This window comes from Dasypus novemcinctus, chromosome 8 (genome assembly GCF_030445035.2).
Source record: "Dasypus novemcinctus isolate mDasNov1 chromosome 8, mDasNov1.1.hap2, whole genome shotgun sequence".
Lineage (NCBI taxonomy): Eukaryota > Metazoa > Chordata > Mammalia > Cingulata > Dasypodidae > Dasypus > Dasypus novemcinctus.
The window spans coordinates 39031415-39038989 of NC_080680.1; positions in this window are offsets into that span (position 1 = coordinate 39031415).

Sequence of the window (7575 nt, forward strand, 5' to 3'; positions counted from 1 at the left end):
GCAAGTTTATATCGCTGCTCCTGCTGTGTAAAACAGCACATGTACTCACAGCCATTTCAGAATATAGAATTTAGACACTCATTTGTAAATGTTCTAACCATAGTTTATAATGGGGGAAATTATTCAAATATCATTTTTAAATGAATTCCTATAAATACAAAGATTTTGAAATTGGGTTTGTTAAATATATATACATCTTTTCCTTCTTTGTGTATGGATAGACAGCAGTTTGCATATCTAGCAACATTATAAATATATATAAATCCTAAGAGGAATTGTTCTTTTTTAAAGGTGTATTATTGGATTCACAATGCACTTTGAGCTTGTTTGTTTAGATATATAATTCAAAGCAGAAGTTGGCAGACACCATGGGAAACACTTTCTGAAATTTCTGTAACAGTTTTGCAATAAAAAAAAAAAACTTCAGTAGTTCAAAACATGATTTGGACTTTCTTACGCATTTATTTGCTGCTATCTGATTTCCTCCATCCTCATGCCAAGCACTGTTGATGTTCATAGAGATTTTTACCTGGGACTCCATAAATTACTTTTATCAGTAGAGCAGAGGTTGCAAATTGATGGCATAAGGGTCATATGGCCTAGCCAGCTGAAAAGGGATGTTGTTGGCCAGCACGATATGTTTTAAAATTTGAAACAACATTTAAAAATTGATAGATTTCACATATAATTCCAGATTCTTGGCTTCCATTGACAAGCCTGATGATCTAATAAAATGAGACCTGTATATCCACATAATAATAGTCAGCTGTATCATGGCTTCCCCCTTTAGAAGCAGCATGTGCTTTCCAATCTAACACAATCCCTCCCTCTCTGTACTGTCTCTTACGTCTGGTCCCCTTCACTCATTAACGTTACCTGGAAGACCCCTATATACTGTACAGTATCGACCCCCATATTGAAGGATGTTAAAGGGTAGTGGCAAAAAATTTAAAAATTAAATAAAATTTTTAAAAAAGGTAGTGGCAGCTCTAGAATTTCAAAGTAGGAAAGGTTGAGAAGATGGTAATTTAGTTGGATAAGAGAGACGTGAAGAACCTGTCTTGAAGTTAAAGACATATAGCAGACATGGTTCCATTATGCGGTTTTAAGGATATTATTATGATTTGTCATTGAAGTGACTTTTGGGACTGCTGAAGGATGGCAGGAAGGGGCTCAACCCCATTTCCACTTAGTAACCCCAGTTGCAGCTCCTGCCAAAAGGAATAAGCAATGATCCCTGCCCTTTCAAATATTTTAATTTCAAACAGTAGTGGGAAGAGAAATTGAAAGCATAAATACATTCAACCTTTATTCAAAAAATAGTTGTTGAGCCCCTACTAGATGCCTAGCAATGCGCCAAAGTGAATAAAGTAGGCAAAGTCCCTGCCCCCATGGAGTTTATAATTTATCTGTAATGAAAATGTATATATGGTCTTATAATTACAATTTAATTGCCTAAGGAATAGAGCATGAAAATAAAAGTTTAGAGCTTCAGAGGAGTGGCAGTACTTTGTAGCTCAGGGCAAGGAAGACTCTGCGAAAGTGTCTACACTGAAATATGCCTTGAAGAACTGGGAGGATTAAACTAAGAAAAAAGATGGAACTCCAGGTAAGTGAAACACTAACTTGCTTAATAGCATGTCAATGTCAGAGTGCCTCACCCTGGTTAGAACTGCCACATGGCCCCAGCTCCTTGTGTGCATCCCCAGCATGGCCTCCTGTTTTGAGAATGGAGCTTTTCTCCAAAGCTTTTTTTTTTAGGAGGTACCAGGGACCTTGTACATGGTTGAAGCAGACGCTCAACCACTGAGCCACACACACTCCCCATCCAACCAACACCTTCTATTTTCAGCCTCCCATTAGCTCGTTTTCTGAACACAACTTGTCTATATTCATAAATATGCCCATTTATGTAAAACACACAACATTCAACCATGTGCCCTTAGATTTCCTGGAAAACCTGGTCAACCATCATTTGCTGCCAACATCTCTGATTTAGACCAATGTGGGACTTCTTTTAAGTAGATATTGATCAAGAGAGAGGGAGAATAAATTCTCTAAAACTAATTTGTCATTACTCATGTGTTTACATTACACTATAGATTAAAAACAAGAATGTAACATATAATAAGGGCTGGATTACCACACCCTTACCCACAGGAAGTTCTCAGTAATTATTTCTTTTTTACTCTTCTTGATCTCTGGTTGTTAACTTGACCTCGGCCCAAGTAGATTACTTTCTTATAGTTTTAAGCCATGTCCTGGAAGGCTTCGGCTGTATCACAGTCATTTTCTTACTAAGTATTGCTGGTACATATGCTGTGACAGAATAGTCACCCTAGAATGTTCTTCACTTTAAATCTTGATCTGTTTCACCAATATTCTGTCTCAAGCACTAAACATCACGTTTTAAGAGTAGGTGAATTTTTGAGTATGAATATGGTGATCATGTATCTTTTTAATGTAACTTTATTGCTTCTTAAAGTAAAGGAATCAAAATTCAAGAACTAATTAGCAATGGCATATATGTTGATCAATGGGGAAAAATAAATCAATTATGCTACACCATTAAGCCATTAGAAATAATAAAATTTATGTAAACTGCCATGAAAAGGTATTATTGTTATATTAATAAGTATTTTTAAAGGAAACATAGAGCAGCATATATTGTCTAGTCACATGTTTTGTTAAAATGGATATATTTATAGAGAAATAGTAAAAAGACTAGAAGAATATGCCAAAAGGAAGGAAATCAAGAAAAGTTTTGGAACAGAATTTTTTTTTTCAAAAATTCAAATGCTTTTTAAGAATAACCTAAAGTAGCCTAAGTCAAGTTGGTATCAGTAGACATCAACCCAGAGGGTTTATTTTTCTTTTCAGAGATGCATTATAGGCATCATTACAATAATCTCATCTTCTCCTCCAAGGAATCATAAAGTTAGTATAAAGGAAAATACAGGTGTAACAATGATTTAACTACTAAGTCATGAAATTATAATTTTAGGCATAAATACAGTCGATGCCTTCTGAGCAGCTACTTTGTTCCTCTGGAAGAACTAAATTTTAATTAAAAAGGCAAGACAATCATGACTAAAAAGATAATTGCATATTGTAGTTATTTAATTAGAGCTGTTGAAAAATGGGAATGAGTGGTCCAAGTTTAAGTTCATCAACACTACCAGTGCTCAGGTAAAAGCAAAAATGGCCAAGAGGAAGGCAAGATATGGAAAGTTTTCCCACCATTAGGAAGGAGATTGGACTAAATAATCTACTCTGAGATTCTGTGTCGAACAGACAAGAAATGATCTTAAAACGAAGAGGAATGAGTGAACATTTGTAGCCTGCAGAACATAGAAGCACAAGCAGCAGGACTGGAAAAGATAGGAGGGAAGAGGCAGACACCTCCAAAGCTGCAGCTCCAGCCTGAACAAAGGTGGAGCCACAAGAACAATGACATCATGCTTGGGCAGCAGGAGGAAACCAAACTGACCAGGACAGAAAACTCACAATGCAGATGTATGGGAAAGTATAATACTCCCTGGTATTCATTTCCTCTTCTCAACACATCTATGAGATTGGCATTATTCTTATCTAGATGGGGCAAAGTGGCTTCATCATTTTAGCATACCTGCCAGGTAAAATGTTTGTTTTTTATTCTGAGATAAAAGAAAATGACTGGGCAAAAATGTGGTATGTAAAAATATAGCAAGGCAGAGGAGGGGCAGATGCAATGAGAGGGATTACAGTGTTCTAGGCAAAAGCTGGTAAAACCCTATGGATGAAAAGACACTTGGAAGAAAGTCTACAACTTAATTCATTTCAGTAAACATGTCTTGGGTAACCACTTTCTGAAAAACACTTGGCTAAGTACAAGGACAGTCTTTCTAAAATGTCACCCTCTTTCTTACTTCCCTGTTAACAACCAATTATACTTTATAGAGGACTGTTTTTAGTTTAAGCCCAGCTGAGCATCCCTTGAACTGCCTCCATGCTGGCAACCATTTTGTACAAGCTGTACCCTCTAGCTACACTACAGCTTTTGCTACCCCCTTGGCAAAGTATTCCATTGACCCAAAAGTGCCAATCAGAGATTTTTGCCTTGGGTATTTGGAATAAAGATGAGAGAGGGGGGCAATCTATTTGAATAGTGAAACCATAATTTACAGACTCTCAGGTACTGTCAGCAATCACATTCCTGCATGTTGGCTTACTTGCAGAGGAAGTCAATCCAGAAAGAAAGGGAGAGAGGGAGGGAGGAATGGTAACATAAAGACAAGAGCAGATATGGGAAACAGAAGATTGTATACTCTTCCTTGGGCCTGGCTGTGGTCCCATCTTTGGGGTTCAAAGACTTACCAGTATCCTTAAAATAAACTGCCTCTGTGGTAGGCTGAATATTGCACCCCCACCACTCCCACCCACTGCTCAAAGATGTCCATGCCCTAATCTCTGGAACCTTTGATGTTACCTTACATGGCAAAAGGGATTTTGAGTAAATTAAGAGGTTTCAGATGGGAAGATTATCCTGGATTATCCAAGCAGGCCCAACCTAATCACAAGAGAGACAGAGCAGGAGGCAGGGAGAAGACCATGTGACAATGAGAACAGATATTGAAGTGGTACATTTTGAAAATGAAGGATGGGAGCCATGAACCAAGAAATATAGATGGCCTCTAGAAATTGGAAAAGTCAAGAAGGAAACAGATTCTCCCCTAGAGCCTGTTTCTAGGCTCCAGAAGGAGTCAGCTCTAATAACATTCTTTTTTTTTTAACTCTTTTTTTTTCTGGATTACATACATGTTACACTGAAAATATAGGGGATTCCCATATTTCCCAACCCCTCCCCCTCCCACACCTTTCCCCACTAACAACATCTTTCATTAGTGTGGTACGTTTGTTACAATTGATGAACACATATTGAAGTATAGTTACTAACCATGGTCTATAGTTTACATTATGGTTTACATTCTGCACCACACAATTTTATAGTTTTTGACAAAATGTATAATGGCCTGTTTCCATCATTGCAATGACATGCAGAACAATTCCAATATCTCCAAAATGCCCCATGTTACATCTATTCTTCCCTCTCCCGTCCCTCAGAACCTCTGGTGACCATTGCCTTTACATCATTGTTGTACATTCTTCCACTACTAGAATAATAACGTCTACTTTAGTCCATAGTTGCATTCCCCCTTTAGGTTTGTTCATTCATCAGTCTTGAGGATTTGGGAATGGTGGTGCACACTCTGCTTCCAATTGAGAGGGAGCTTAGATCCCATGGGGCAGATGGGTGGAAATGTCTTGCTTGGGATTGTAGCTCTCTGTTTTTTGCAGTCAGCATTGTCCATCATCATAATTTTGATAGTTGACCTGCATGAGTTCAATGAATTGGAGGGCAGGTATTGGCTACAACTCTGCTGATTTGGGGCTTACTCAGCATATGAACAGCCAGAAAACATAATTCTCTGGGACACATATTTAGTGGGTATAGTGCTAAATATAGGTACAAATAAAAAGAGCATAAGAACCATGTGTAGGAAAATTATAAATGAGTCCAATTCCAATACATTGGGGGAATAGATTATCATATATTACAAAGTAAGGCCCACTGACAGGGTACTGAATTCCTGGGGTTGTCTGCTTTGCCTGTAGTGTCCAGATGTCTCTGAGTCCTCAGAAGCCCCCCTTCTCGAGACACTGTTTACTGCTGCAGTCAGTGAGGTCCTTCTAAGACATGCATAAGCATAACCTCTGGAATGACCTCCCAACTCACTTTGAAATCTCTTAGCCATAAAAACTCATTTGCATTTAATATTTCCCCCTTGGGGTCAATGGCTTTTTCCAGATGCATCGCTAGTCTGCACTTGGTAATAATTCCTCAGTGCTGGGAGGCTCATCCCTGGGAGTCATGTCCCATGTAGGGGGGTAGGCAGGGGGAGATAAAGAATCTACATGCTGAGTTTGGCTTAGCGAGAGACTGTATTTGAGCAATAAGGAGGCATTCAGGAGGTAAATCTTAAGCAATATGAAATACTAGGATAAGTTTCAATTCCAGAAGAACAAGGTTCATAAATACAAGCATCAATATCAAGGGCGTGGGGTATTGATCTGTCCTCTTTCACTTGGAACTGCCCATGTGTTCTAAGGATTCTTGATACTCTGTTAGAGAATGTAGCAGGACTCCCCAGGATGGGAATTGAATATTCTTTCGGTTATTGTGTGTGTCTCCACCCACCAAGACAACATCCTATGACCACTTGAAGATATTCATATTCTATAGAGTCATGCCCCAGATGCACCCCTCCCCACACATCCCCTTACCACCTATCCCCACACCAGTGATCCTCCCCTGTCAAAGTTGAGACTCTTCTGTGATCCAAAACCTCCCCAAAAGCAAAGTCAAAAATATGAATGAAAAAATAATAATAAACACAAAATAAAAATATATAAAAATATTTTTTAAACTTTTTGCATTATATCTTTCACCGCAGTAAGATCTGTTATCTTTTAAGTACAGTGACGATTTCTTCTGTATGTTTTGCCAGTGTCTCCTCCTTTTTTTTTCCACTTCATTTTCAAAGAAGCTTGAGGTTACAAAAAAATGACATAGAAAATACAAAGGATTCTGATATACCCCACCTTCTTCCCCCCCCCTCACATTTTCCTTTATTAATAACATCTTACATGAGTATGGTACATTTGTTACAAATTGATGAACATATATTGAAGCTTTGCCATTAACCATGGTCAATGGTTTACGTTATGGTTCACATTCTGTACTACATACAACGTTGTATTTTAAATACATAAATTGAAATTTTAAAAAGACCTAAAGAAATGAAAGAATATTCTTTGTTATGGGTTGGAAGAGTAAACATAATTAAGATGTCTGTCCTACCCAAATTGATTTACAGATTTAGTGCAATTGCAATAAAAATTATAATAGCATTCTTTGCTGAATTGGGAAAGCTAATTATGAAATTTATTTAGAAGGGGAAGGGTCCCAGAATAGCTAAAAACATATTAAAAAAGAATAACAAAATTGGAGGAATCATGCTATCTGACTTTAAAGCATACTTCAAAGCTACAATGGTCAAAACTGCATGGTATTGGCACAAGGATAGACAGATTACCAAATGGAACCAAATTGAGAGTTTGATATAGCGCCTCATATATGTCAACTGATATTCAACAAGGTCACCAAGCCCATGTAACTGGGAGAGAATGGCCTCTTCAACAAATGGTGCTGGGAGAACTGGATATCCATATCCAAAAGAATGAGAGAGGATCACCATCTCACACCCTATACAAAAATTAACCCAAGATGGATCAAATATCTAAATATAAGAGCCAAGACTATAAAGCTCCTAGAAGATAATGTAGGGAGGCATCTATGAGATTTTATAGTAGGAAATGGCTTCAGAAACTTTACACCCAAAGCACAAGCAATGAAAGAAAAAAACAGATAAATTAAGACCTCCTCAAAATTAAAAACATTTGCATTTCAAAGATTGCCAAGTTTCACAAGAAAGTGAAAAGGCATCCTACTCAATGGGAGAAAATATGCGTTAA